This window comes from Ambystoma mexicanum, chromosome 9 (genome assembly GCF_040938575.1).
Source record: "Ambystoma mexicanum isolate Mex_15411 chromosome 9, UKY_AmexF1_1, whole genome shotgun sequence".
In the NCBI taxonomy this organism is placed as follows: domain Eukaryota; kingdom Metazoa; phylum Chordata; class Amphibia; order Caudata; family Ambystomatidae; genus Ambystoma; species Ambystoma mexicanum.
The window spans coordinates 561980471-561993200 of NC_090931.1; the positions used below are offsets into that span (position 1 = coordinate 561980471).

The 12730-nt window shown below is 47.9% G+C and overlaps 10 non-coding genes and 2 pseudogenes across 10 annotated transcripts; all 12 read left to right on the top strand.

Moving 5' to 3' along the window:
* The first annotated feature begins 747 nt into the window (after nt 1-747).
* On the top strand, nt 748-965 carry LOC138490012 (small nucleolar RNA U3). Its single transcript, XR_011275090.1, has one exon. It is a non-coding gene; the product is annotated as a small nucleolar RNA U3 (small nucleolar RNA).
* Nucleotides 966-1800: 835 nt separating this feature from the next.
* Nucleotides 1801-2018, top strand: LOC138490186 (small nucleolar RNA U3). Its single transcript, XR_011275239.1, has one exon. It is a non-coding gene; the product is annotated as a small nucleolar RNA U3 (small nucleolar RNA).
* An 835-nt stretch (nt 2019-2853) lies between these two features.
* LOC138490538 (small nucleolar RNA U3) lies at nt 2854-3022 on the top strand (annotated as a pseudogene).
* An 840-nt stretch (nt 3023-3862) lies between these two features.
* LOC138490433 (small nucleolar RNA U3) lies at nt 3863-4081 on the top strand. Its single transcript, XR_011275461.1, has one exon. It is a non-coding gene; the product is annotated as a small nucleolar RNA U3 (small nucleolar RNA).
* An 835-nt stretch (nt 4082-4916) lies between these two features.
* Nucleotides 4917-5134, top strand: LOC138490224 (small nucleolar RNA U3). The gene has a single exon (XR_011275274.1). It is a non-coding gene; the product is annotated as a small nucleolar RNA U3 (small nucleolar RNA).
* An 824-nt stretch (nt 5135-5958) lies between these two features.
* On the top strand, nt 5959-6176 carry LOC138490013 (small nucleolar RNA U3). Its single transcript, XR_011275091.1, has one exon. It is a non-coding gene; the product is annotated as a small nucleolar RNA U3 (small nucleolar RNA).
* An 823-nt stretch (nt 6177-6999) lies between these two features.
* Nucleotides 7000-7217, top strand: LOC138490014 (small nucleolar RNA U3). The gene has a single exon (XR_011275092.1). It is a non-coding gene; the product is annotated as a small nucleolar RNA U3 (small nucleolar RNA).
* Nucleotides 7218-8041: 824 nt separating this feature from the next.
* LOC138490385 (small nucleolar RNA U3) lies at nt 8042-8259 on the top strand. Its single transcript, XR_011275418.1, has one exon. It is a non-coding gene; the product is annotated as a small nucleolar RNA U3 (small nucleolar RNA).
* Nucleotides 8260-9094: 835 nt separating this feature from the next.
* On the top strand, nt 9095-9312 carry LOC138490015 (small nucleolar RNA U3). The gene has a single exon (XR_011275093.1). It is a non-coding gene; the product is annotated as a small nucleolar RNA U3 (small nucleolar RNA).
* Nucleotides 9313-10136: 824 nt separating this feature from the next.
* On the top strand, nt 10137-10354 carry LOC138490016 (small nucleolar RNA U3). Its single transcript, XR_011275094.1, has one exon. It is a non-coding gene; the product is annotated as a small nucleolar RNA U3 (small nucleolar RNA).
* Nucleotides 10355-11188: 834 nt separating this feature from the next.
* On the top strand, nt 11189-11357 carry LOC138490540 (small nucleolar RNA U3; annotated as a pseudogene).
* Nucleotides 11358-12197: 840 nt separating this feature from the next.
* On the top strand, nt 12198-12416 carry LOC138490434 (small nucleolar RNA U3). The gene has a single exon (XR_011275462.1). It is a non-coding gene; the product is annotated as a small nucleolar RNA U3 (small nucleolar RNA).
* Nucleotides 12417-12730: the final 314 nt, after the last annotated feature.

Consider the following 12730-nt stretch of genomic DNA (forward strand, 5'->3'; position numbering starts at 1 on the left):
ATGTGGGTTCTGATTTGTTAGCTGTGCAAATCTCCACATGGACCAAACACCTTGCGTCGCCCCGGTAAACACAATTGGCCGTGGGCCCTTTTGTGCGCTGCCCTGGGGGACCCAAGCGACAAGTTCCGGCTGTTGCATGCTGGCCTACTTCCATTTCACAAAGGTTAAGCCATTCTGATTTGCCACTGTTTTTCATCTGGCGCAATCCTCGTGCTTCTGTGAAAACAACACTGTACTGCCTTTGAATCTGCCTATTCAGCTGGGTACTTTTCAGGTCCGACTCAAATGCTTGTCTGGCCAATGCGCGCAATACCCTTCCATCACATGCATTACGTTCTCATAAAAGTCACACCGCCATTGTTCACGTTGCCTCCCACTTATGCTTGCTCGAATTCCACTGCAAAGCTTCCCAGATATTGAATAACACTCATTGCCATCGTAATATGGCCACTCTGTTTACTGAGGCCAGCCTTGGCTGGGCCATGGGAGCCCCTTGTCTCTGTCATCCACACTGACGAATTTTATTGGCTGCTGGTCTTCAATATGTAAATTTACAAAGTACAGGCATTTTTGTCATCTTTTGCCAACGCTATGGATAGGAAATGTTTTCTATGGTGTTGCGGGAAAGGTTTTCCTATGCAGAAATGGAGGGGCTTTTTGTTGCCTTTGGGACGATAGACGCTTTCCCACCCTAAGTGAGATGGGTGGCAGCTTCTTCCACCTGCCTGGGCTGCCCTTTGTGCTATTAAGACTATACTTTCAGGGATCATTTCTATAGTTCTTAACTGAGGAAATGTGTTCGAAAGTGTCTGGTCTTCGCTAACCACGAGGAAGAGTTGAAGTGTTCTCTTCTGAGCGTGAAGCAAGTGGACAGTGTTGCATTTATGCAGCTGCTGTCTGCTATTGATGACCGTTCCTCTCTCCCTTTCAGGAGGGTTGGAGGAAGGGAACACAAACTGAGTGGTTAGCTGCTTATTATTCTGGTGAAAAATAGAGACAGCTCCCCTGTTCTTAGGGTTGCTTGGTGTCTGTGCTGTCGATTATGTGGGTTCTGATTTGTTAGCTGTGCAAATCTCCACATGGACCAAACACCTTGCGTCGCCCCGGTAAACACAATTGGCCGTGGGCCCTTTTGTGCGCTGCCCTGGGGGACCCAAGCGACAAGTTCCGGCTGTTGCATGCTGGCCTACTTCCATTTCACAAAGGTTAAGCCATTCTGATTTGCCACTGTTTTCCATCTGGCGCAATCCTCGTGCTTCTGTGAAAACAACACTGTACTGCCCCTTTGGGGGATTTGAATCTGCCTATTCAGCTGGGTACTTTTCAGGTCCGACTCAAATGCTTGTCTGGCCAATGCGCGCAATACCCTTCCATCACATGCATTACGTTCTCATAAAAGTCACACCGCCATTGTTCACGTTGCCTCCCACTTATGCTTGCTCGAATTCCACTGCAAAGCTTCCCAGATATTGAATAACACTCATTGCCATCGTAATATGGCCACTCTGTTTACTGAGGCCAGCCTTGGCTGGGCCATGGGAGCCCCTTGTCTCTGTCATCCACACTGACGAATTTTATTGGCTGCTGGTCTTCAATATGTAAATTTACAAAGTACAGGCATTTTTGTCATCTTTTGCCAACGCTATGGAAAGGAAAGGTTTTCTATGGGGTTGCGGGAAAGGTTTTCCTATGCAGAAATGGGGGGGCTTTTTGTTGCCTTTGGGACGATAGACGCTTTCCCACCCTAAGTGAGATGGGTGGCAGCTTCTTCCACCTGCCTGGGCTGCCCTTTGTGCTATTAAGACTATACTTTCAGGGGTCATTTCTATAGTTCTTAACTGAGGAAATGTGTTCGAAAGTGTCTGGTCTTCGCTAACCACGAGGAAGAGTTGAAGTGTTCTCTTCTGAGCGTGAAGCAAGTGGACAGTGTTGCATTTATGCAGCTGCTGTCTGCTATTGATGACCGTTCCTCTCTCCCTTTCAGGAGGGTTGGAGGAAGGGAACACAAACTGAGTGGTTAGCTGCTTATTATTCTGGTGAAAAATAGAGACAGCTCCCCTGTTCTTAGGGTTGCTTGGTGTCTGTGCTGTCGATTATGTGGGTTCTGATTTGTTAGCTGTGCAAATCTCCACATGGACCAAACACCTTGCGTCGCCCCGGTAAACACAATTGGCCGTGGGCCCTTTTGTGCGCTGCCCTGGGGGACCCAAGCGACAAGTTCCGGCTGTTGCATGCTGGCCTACTTCCATTTCACAAAGGTTAAGCCATTCTGATTTGCCACTGTTTTCCATCTGGCGCAATCCTCGTGCTTCTGTGAAAACAACACTGTACTGCCCCTTTGGGGGATTTGAATCTGCCTATTCAGCTGGGTACTTTTCAGGTCCGACTCAAATGCTTGTCTGGCCAATGCGCGCAATACCCTTCCATCACATGCATTACGTTCTCATAAAAGTCACACCGCCATTGTTCACGTTGCCTCCCACTTATGCTTGCTCGAATTCCACTGCAAAGCTTCCCAGATATTGAATAACACTCATTGCCATCGTAATATGGCCACTCTGTTTACTGAGGCCAGCCTTGGCTGGGCCATGGGAGCCCCTTGTCTCTGTCATCCACACTGACGAATTTTATTGGCTGCTGGTCTTCAATATGTAAATTTACAAAGTACAGGCATTTTTGTCATCTTTTGCCAACGCTATGGAAAGGAAAGGTTTTCTATGGGGTTGCGGGAAAGGTTTTCCTATGCAGAAATGGGGGGGCTTTTTGTTGCCTTTGGGACGATAGACGCTTTCCCACCCTAAGTGAGATGGGTGGCAGCTTCTTCCACCTGCCTGGGCTGCCCTTTGTGCTATTAAGACTATACTTTCAGGGGTCATTTCTATAGTTCTTAACTGAGGAAATGTGTTCGAAAGTGTCTGGTCTTCGCTAGTGGACAGTGTTGCATTTATGCAGCTGCTGTCTGCTATTGATGACCGTTCCTCTCTCCCTTTCAGGAGGGTTGGAGGAAGGGAACACAAACTGAGTGGTTAGCTGCTTATTATTCTGGTGAAAAATAGAGACAGCTCCCCTGTTCTTAGGGTTGCTTGGTGTCTGTGCTGTCGATTATGTGGGTTCTGATTTGTTAGCTGTGCAAATCTCCACATGGACCAAACACCTTGCGTCGCCCCGGTAAACACAATTGGCCGTGGGCCCTTTTGTGCGCTGCCCTGGGGGACCCAAGCGACAAGTTCCGGCTGTTGCATGCTGGCCTACTTCCATTTCACAAAGGTTAAGCCATTCTGATTTGCCACTGTTTTCCATCTGGCGCAATCCTCGTGCTTCTGTGAAAACAACACTGTACTGCCCCTTTGGGGGATTTGAATCTGCCTATTCAGCTGGGTACTTTTCAGGTCCGACTCAAATGCTTGTCTGGCCAATGCGCGCAATACCCTTCCATCACATGCATTACGTTCTCATAAAAGTCACACCGCCATTGTTCACGTTGCCTCCCACTTATGCTTGCTCGAATTCCACTGCAAAGCTTCCCAGATATTGAATAACACTCATTGCCATCGTAATATGGCCACTCTGTTTACTGAGGCCAGCCTTGGCTGGGCCATGGGAGCCCCTTGTCTCTGTCATCCACACTGACGAATTTTATTGGCTGCTGGTCTTCAATATGTAAATTTACAAAGTACAGGCATTTTTGTCATCTTTTGCCAACGCTATGGATAGGAAATGTTTTCTATGGTGTTGCGGGAAAGGTTTTCCTATGCAGAAATGGAGGGGCTTTTTGTTGCCTTTGGGACGATAGACGCTTTCCCACCCTAAGTGAGATGGGTGGCAGCTTCTTCCACCTGCCTGGGCTGCCCTTTGTGCTATTAAGACTATACTTTCAGGGATCATTTCTATAGTTCTTAACTGAGGAAATGTGTTCGAAAGTGTCTGGTCTTCGCTAACCACGAGGAAGAGTTGAAGTGTTCTCTTCTGAGCAGTGAAGCAAGTGGACAGTGTTGCATTTATGCAGCTGCTGTCTGCTATTGATGACCGTTCCTCTCTCCCTTTCAGGAGGGTTGGAGGAAGGGAACACAAACTGAGTGGTTAGCTGCTTATTATTCTGGTGAAAAATAGAGACAGCTCCCCTGTTCTTAGGGTTGCTTGGTGTCTGTTCTGTCGATTATGTGGGTTCTGATTTGTTAGCTGTGCAAATCTCCACATGGACCAAACACCTTGCGTCGCCCCGGTAAACACAATTGGCCGTGGGCCCTTTTGTGCGCTGCCCTGGGGGACCCAAGCGACAAGTTCCGGCTGTTGCATGCTGGCCTACTTCCATTTCACAAAGGTTAAGCCATTCTGATTTGCCACTGTTTTCCATCTGGCGCAATCCTCGTGCTTCTGTGAAAACAACACTGTACTGCCCCTTTGGGGGATTTGAATCTGCCTATTCAGCTGGGTACTTTTCAGGTCCGACTCAAATGCTTGTCTGGCCAATGCGCGCAATACCCTTCCATCACATGCATTACGTTCTCATAAAAGTCACACCGCCATTGTTCACGTTGCCTCCCACTTATGCTTGCTCGAATTCCACTGCAAAGCTTCCCAGATATTGAATAACACTCATTGCCATCGTAATATGGCCACTCTGTTTACTGAGGCCAGCCTTGGCTGGGCCATGGGAGCCCCTTGTCTCTGTCATCCACACTGACGAATTTTATTGGCTGCTGGTCTTCAATATGTAAATTTACAAAGTACAGGCATTTTTGTCATCTTTTGCCAACGCTATGGAAAGGAAAGGTTTTCTATGGGGTTGCGGGAAAGGTTTTCCTATGCAGAAATGGGGGGGCTTTTTGTTGCCTTTGGGACGATAGACGCTTTCCCACCCTAAGTGAGATGGGTGGCAGCTTCTTCCACCTGCCTGGGCTGCCCTTTGTGCTATTAAGACTATACTTTCAGGGGTCATTTCTATAGTTCTTAACTGAGGAAATGTGTTCGAAAGTGTCTGGTCTTGGCTAACCACGAGGAAGAGTTGAAGTGTTCTCTTCTGAGCGTGAAGCAAGTGGACAGTGTTGCATTTATGCAGCTGCTGTCTGCTATTGATGACCGTTCCTCTCTCCCTTTCGGGAGGGTTGGAGGAAGGGAACACAAACTGAGTGGTTAGCTGCTTATTATTCTGGTGAAAAATAGAGACAGCTCCCCTGTTCTTAGGGTTGCTTGGTGTCTGTGCTGTCGATTATGTGGGTTCTGATTTGTTAGCTGTGCAAATCTCCACATGGACCAAACACCTTGCGTCGCCCCGGTAAACACAATTGGCCGTGGGCCCTTTTGTGCGCTGCCCTGGGGGACCCAAGCGACAAGTTCCGGCTGTTGCATGCTGGCCTACTTCCATTTCACAAAGGTTAAGCCATTCTGATTTGCCACTGTTTTTCATCTGGCGCAATCCTCGTGCTTCTGTGAAAACAACACTGTACTGCCTTTGAAACTGCCTATTCAGCTGGGTACTTTTCAGGTCCGACTCAAATGCTTGTCTGGCCAATGCGCGCAATACCCTTCCATCACATGCATTACGTTCTCATAAAAGTCACACCGCCATTGTTCACGTTGCCTCCCACTTATGCTTGCTCGAATTCCACTGCAAAGCTTCCCAGATATTGAATAACACTCATTGCCATCGTAATATGGCCACTCTGTTTACTGAGGCCAGCCTTGGCTGGGCCATGGGAGCCCCTTGTCTCTGTCATCCACACTGACGAATTTTATTGGCTGCTGGTCTTCAATATGTAAATTTACAAAGTACAGGCATTTTTGTCATCTTTTGCCAACGCTATGGATAGGAAATGTTTTCTATGGTGTTGCGGGAAAGGTTTTCCTATGCAGAAATGGAGGGGCTTTTTGTTGCCTTTGGGACGATAGACGCTTTCCCACCCTAAGTGAGATGGGTGGCAGCTTCTTCCACCTGCCTGGGCTGCCCTTTGTGCTATTAAGACTATACTTTCAGGGATCATTTCTATAGTTCTTAACTGAGGAAATGTGTTCGAAAGTGTCTGGTCTTCGCTAACCACGAGGAAGAGTTGAAGTGTTCTCTTCTGAGCGTGAAGCAAGTGGACAGTGTTGCATTTATGCAGCTGCTGTCTGCTATTGATGACCGTTCCTCTCTCCCTTTCAGGAGGGTTGGAGGAAGGGAACACAAACTGAGTGGTTAGCTGCTTATTATTCTGGTGAAAAATAGAGACAGCTCCCCTGTTCTTAGGGTTGCTTGGTGCCTGTGCTGTCGATTATGTGGGTTCTGATTTGTTAGCTGTGCAAATCTCCACATGGACCAAACACCTTGCGTCGCCCCGGTAAACACAATTGCCGTGGGCCCTTTTGTGCGCTGCCCTGGGGGACCCAAGCGACAAGTTCCGGCTGTTGCATGCTGGCCTACTTCCATTTCACAAAGGTTAAGCCATTCTGATTTGCCACTGTTTTCCATCTGGCGCAATCCTCGTGCTTCTGTGAAAACAACACTGTACTGCCTTTGAATCTGCCTATTCAGCTGGGTACTTTTCAGGTCCGACTCAAATGCTTGTCTGGCCAATGCGCCCAATACCCTTCCATCACATGCATTACGTTCTCATAAAAGTCACACCGCCATTGTTCACGTTGCCTCCCACCTATGCTTGCTCGAATTCCACTGCAAAGCTTCCCAGATATTGAATAACACTCATTGCCATCGTAATATGGCCACTCTGTTTACTGAGGCCAGCCTTGGCTGGGCCATGGGAGCCCCTTGTCTCTGTCACCCACACTGACGAATTTTATTGGCTGCTGGTCTTCAATATGTAAATTTACAAAGTACAGGCATTTTTGTCATCTTTTGCCAACGCTATGGAAAGGAAAGGTTTTCTATGGGGTTGCGGGAAAGGTTTTCCTATGCAGAAATGGGGGGGCTTTTTGTTGCCTTTGGGACGATAGACGCTTTCCCACCCTAAGTGAGATGGGTGGCAGCTTCTTCCACCTGCCTGGGCTGCCCTTTGTGCTATTAAGACTATACTTTCAGGGATCATTTCTATAGTTCTTAACTGAGGAAATGTGTTCGAAAGTGTCTGGTCTTCGCTAACCACGAGGAAGAGTTGAAGTGTTCTCTTCTGAGCGTGAAGCAAGTGGACAGTGTTGCATTTATGCAGCTGCTGTCTGCTATTGATGACCGTTCCTCTCTCCCTTTCAGGAGGGTTGGAGGAAGGGAACACAAACTGAGTGGTTAGCTGCTTATTATTCTGGTGAAAAATAGAGACAGCTCCCCTGTTCTTAGGGTTGCTTGGTGTCTGTGCTGTCGATTATGTGGGTTCTGATTTGTTAGCTGTGCAAATCTCCACATGGACCAAACACCTTGCGTCGCCCCGGTAAACACAATTGGCCGTGGGCCCTTTTGTGCGCTGCCCTGGGGGACCCAAGCGACAAGTTCCGGCTGTTGCATGCTGGCCTACTTCCATTTCACAAAGGTTAAGCCATTCTGATTTGCCACTGTTTTCCATCTGGCGCAATCCTCGTGCTTCTGTGAAAACAACACTGTACTGCCTTTGAATCTGCCTATTCAGCTGGGTACTTTTCAGGTCCGACTCAAATGCTTGTCTGGCCAATGCGCCCAATACCCTTCCATCACATGCATTACGTTCTCATAAAAGTCACACCACCATTGTTCACGTTGCCTCCCACTTATGCTTGCTCGAATTCCACTGCAAAGCTTCCCAGATATTGAATAACACTCATTGCCATCGTAATATGGCCACTCTGTTTACTGAGGCCAGCCTTGGCTGGGCCATGGGAGCCCCTTGTCTCTGTCATCCACACTGACGAATTTTATTGGCTGCTGGTCTTCAATATGTAAATTTACAAAGTACAGGCATTTTTGTCATCTTTTGCCAACGCTATGGATAGGAAATGTTTTCTATGGTGTTGCGGGAAAGGTTTTCCTATGCAGAAATGGAGGGGCTTTTTGTTGCCTTTGGGACGATAGACGCTTTCCCACCCTAAGTGAGATGGGTGGCAGCTTCTTCCACCTGCCTGGGCTGCCCTTTGTGCTATTAAATCTATACTTTCAGGGATCATTTCTATAGTTCTTAACTGAGGAAATGTGTTCGAAAGTGTCTGGTCTTCGCTAACCACGAGGAAGAGTTGAAGTGTTCTCTTCTGAGCGTGAAGCAAGTGGACAGTGTTGCATTTATGCAGCTGCTGTCTGCTATTGATGACCGTTCCTCTCTCCCTTTCAGGAGGGTTGGAGGAAGGGAACACAAACTGAGTGGTTAGCTGCTTATTATTCTGGTGAAAAATAGAGACAGCTCCCCTGTTCTTAGGGTTGCTTGGTGTCTGTGCTGTCGATTATGTGGGTTCTGATTTGTTAGCTGTGCAAATCTCCACATGGACCAAACACCTTGCGTCGCCCCGGTAAACACAATTGGCCGTGGGCCCTTTTGTGCGCTGCCCTGGGGGACCCAAGCGACAAGTTCCGGCTGTTGCATGCTGGCCTACTTCCATTTCACAAAGGTTAAGCCATTCTGATTTGCCACTGTTTTCCATCTGGCGCAATCCTCGTGCTTCTGTGAAAACAACACTGTACTGCCCCTTTGGGGGATTTGAATCTGCCTATTCAGCTGGGTACTTTTCAGGTCCGACTCAAATGCTTGTCTGGCCAATGCGCGCAATACCCTTCCATCACATGCATTACGTTCTCATAAAAGTCACACCGCCATTGTTCACGTTGCCTCCCACTTATGCTTGCTCGAATTCCACTGCAAAGCTTCCCAGATATTGAATAACACTCATTGCCATCGTAATATGGCCACTCTGTTTACTGAGGCCAGCCTTGGCTGGGCCATGGGAGCCCCTTGTCTCTGTCATCCACACTGACGAATTTTATTGGCTGCTGGTCTTCAATATGTAAATTTACAAAGTACAGGCATTTTTGTCATCTTTTGCCAACGCTATGGATAGGAAATGTTTTCTATGGTGTTGCGGGAAAGGTTTTCCTATGCAGAAATGGAGGGGCTTTTTGTTGCCTTTGGGACGATAGACGCTTTCCCACCCTAAGTGAGATGGGTGGCAGCTTCTTCCACCTGCCTGGGCTGCCCTTTGTGCTATTAAGACTATACTTTCAGGGATCATTTCTATAGTTCTTAACTGAGGAAATGTGTTCGAAAGTGTCTGGTCTTCGCTAACCACGAGGAAGAGTTGAAGTGTTCTCTTCTGAGCGTGAAGCAAGTGGACAGTGTTGCATTTATGCAGCTGCTGTCTGCTATTGATGACCGTTCCTCTCTCCCTTTCAGGAGGGTTGGAGGAAGGGAACACAAACTGAGTGGTTAGCTGCTTATTATTCTGGTGAAAAATAGAGACAGCTCCCCTGTTCTTAGGGTTGCTTGGTGTCTGTGCTGTCGATTATGTGGGTTCTGATTTGTTAGCTGTGCAAATCTCCACATGGACCAAACACCTTGCGTCGCCCCGGTAAACACAATTGGCCGTGGGCCCTTTTGTGCGCTGCCCTGGGGGACCCAAGCGACAAGTTCCGGCTGTTGCATGCTGGCCTACTTCCATTTCACAAAGGTTAAGCCATTCTGATTTGCCACTGTTTTCCATCTGGCGCAATCCTCGTGCTTCTGTGAAAACAACACTGTACTGCCTTTGAATCTGCCTATTCAGCTGGGTACTTTTCAGGTCCGACTCAAATGCTTGTCTGGCCAATGCGCCCAATACCCTTCCATCACATGCATTACGTTCTCATAAAAGTCACACCGCCATTGTTCACGTTGCCTCCCACTTATGCTTGCTCGAATTCCACTGCAAAGCTTCCCAGATATTGAATAACACTCATTGCCATCGTAATATGGCCACTCTGTTTACTGAGGCCAGCCTTGGCTGGGCCATGGGAGCCCCTTGTCTCTGTCATCCACACTGACGAATTTTATTGGCTGCTGGTCTTCAATATGTAAATTTACAAAGTACAGGCATTTTTGTCATCTTTTGCCAACGCTATGGATAGGAAATGTTTTCTATGGTGTTGCGGGAAAGGTTTTCCTATGCAGAAATGGAGGGGCTTTTTGTTGCCTTTGGGACGATAGACGCTTTCCCACCCTAAGTGAGATGGGTGGCAGCTTCTTCCACCTGCCTGGGCTGCCCTTTGTGCTATTAAGACTATACTTTCAGGGATCATTTCTATAGTTCTTAACTGAGGAAATGTGTTCGAAAGTGTCTGGTCTTCGCTAACCACGAGGAAGAGTTGAAGTGTTCTCTTCTGAGCGTGAAGCAAGTGGACAGTGTTGCATTTATGCAGCTGCTGTCTGCTATTGATGACCGTTCCTCTCTCCCTTTCAGGAGGGTTGGAGGAAGGGAACACAAACTGAGTGGTTAGCTGCTTATTATTCTGGTGAAAAATAGAGACAGCTCCCCTGTTCTTAGGGTTGCTTGGTGTCTGTGCTGTCGATTATGTGGGTTCTGATTTGTTAGCTGTGCAAATCTCCACATGGACCAAACACCTTGCGTCGCCCCGGTAAACACAATTGCCGTGGGCCCTTTTGTGCGCTGCCCTGGGGGACCCAAGCGACAAGTTCCCGCTGTTGCATGCTGGCCTACTTCCATTTCACAAAGGTTAAGCCATTCTGATTTGCCACTGTTTTCCATCTGGCGCAATCCTCGTGCTTCTGTGAAAACAACACTGTACTGCCCCTTTGGGGGATTTGAATCTGCCTATTCAGCTGGGTACTTTTCAGGTCCGACTCAAATGCTTGTCTGGCCAATGCGCGCAATACCCTTCCATCACATGCATTACGTTCTCATAAAAGTCACACCGCCATTGTTCACGTTGCCTCCCACTTATGCTTGCTCGAATTCCACTGCAAAGCTTCCCAGATATTGAATAACACTCATTGCCATCGTAATATGGCCACTCTGTTTACTGAGGCCAGCCTTGGCTGGGCCATGGGAGCCCCTTGTCTCTGTCATCCACACTGACGAATTTTATTGGCTGCTGGTCTTCAATATGTAAATTTACAAAGTACAGGCATTTTTGTCATCTTTTGCCAACGCTATGGAAAGGAAAGGTTTTCTATGGGGTTGCGGGAAAGGTTTTCCTATGCAGAAATGGGGGGGCTTTTTGTTGCCTTTGGGACGATAGACGCTTTCCCACCCTAAGTGAGATGGGTGGCAGCTTCTTCCACCTGCCTGGGCTGCCCTTTGTGCTATTAAGACTATACTTTCAGGGGTCATTTCTATAGTTCTTAACTGAGGAAATGTGTTCGAAAGTGTCTGGTCTTCGCTAGTGGACAGTGTTGCATTTATGCAGCTGCTGTCTGCTATTGATGACCGTTCCTCTCTCCCTTTCAGGAGGGTTGGAGGAAGGGAACACAAACTGAGTGGTTAGCTGCTTATTATTCTGGTGAAAAATAGAGACAGCTCCCCTGTTCTTAGGGTTGCTTGGTGTCTGTGCTGTCGATTATGTGGGTTCTGATTTGTTAGCTGTGCAAATCTCCACATGGACCAAACACCTTGCGTCGCCCCGGTAAACACAATTGGCCGTGGGCCCTTTTGTGCGCTGCCCTGGGGGACCCAAGCGACAAGTTCCGGCTGTTGCATGCTGGCCTACTTCCATTTCACAAAGGTTAAGCCATTCTGATTTGCCACTGTTTTCCATCTGGCGCAATCCTCGTGCTTCTGTGAAAACAACACTGTACTGCCCCTTTGGGGGATTTGAATCTGCCTATTCAGCTGGGTACTTTTCAGGTCCGACTCAAATGCTTGTCTGGCCAATGCGCGCAATACCCTTCCATCACATGCATTACGTTCTCATAAAAGTCACACCGCCATTGTTCACGTTGCCTCCCACTTATGCTTGCTCGAATTCCACTGCAAAGCTTCCCAGATATTGAATAACACTCATTGCCATCGTAATATGGCCACTCTGTTTACTGAGGCCAGCCTTGGCTGGGCCATGGGAGCCCCTTGTCTCTGTCATCCACACTGACGAATTTTATTGGCTGCTGGTCTTCAATATGTAAATTTACAAAGTACAGGCATTTTTGTCATCTTTTGCCAACGCTATGGATAGGAAATGTTTTCTATGGTGTTGCGGGAAAGGTTTTCCTATGCAGAAATGGAGGGGCTTTTTGTTGCCTTTGGGACGATAGACGCTTTCCCACCCTAAGTGAGATGGGTGGCAGCTTCTTCCACCTGCCTGGGCTGCCCTTTGTGCTATTAAGACTATACTTTCAGGGATCATTTCTATAGTTCTTAACTGAGGAAATGTGTTCGAAAGTGTCTGGTCTTCGCTAACCACGAGGAAGAGTTGAAGTGTTCTCTTCTGAGCAGTGAAGCAAGTGGACAGTGTTGCATTTATGCAGCTGCTGTCTGCTATTGATGACCGTTCCTCTCTCCCTTTCAGGAGGGTTGGAGGAAGGGAACACAAACTGAGTGGTTAGCTGCTTATTATTCTGGTGAAAAATAGAGACAGCTCCCCTGTTCTTAGGGTTGCTTGGTGTCTGTTCTGTCGATTATGTGGGTTCTGATTTGTTAGCTGTGCAAATCTCCACATGGACCAAACACCTTGCGTCGCCCCGGTAAACCCAATTGGCCGTGGGCCCTTTTGTGCGCTGCCCTGGGGGACCCAAGCGACAAGTTCCGGCTGTTGCATGCTGGCCTACTTCCATTTCACAAAGGTTAAGCCATTCTGATTTGCCACTGTTTTCCATCTGGCGCAATCCTCGTGCTTCTGTGAAAACAACACTGTACT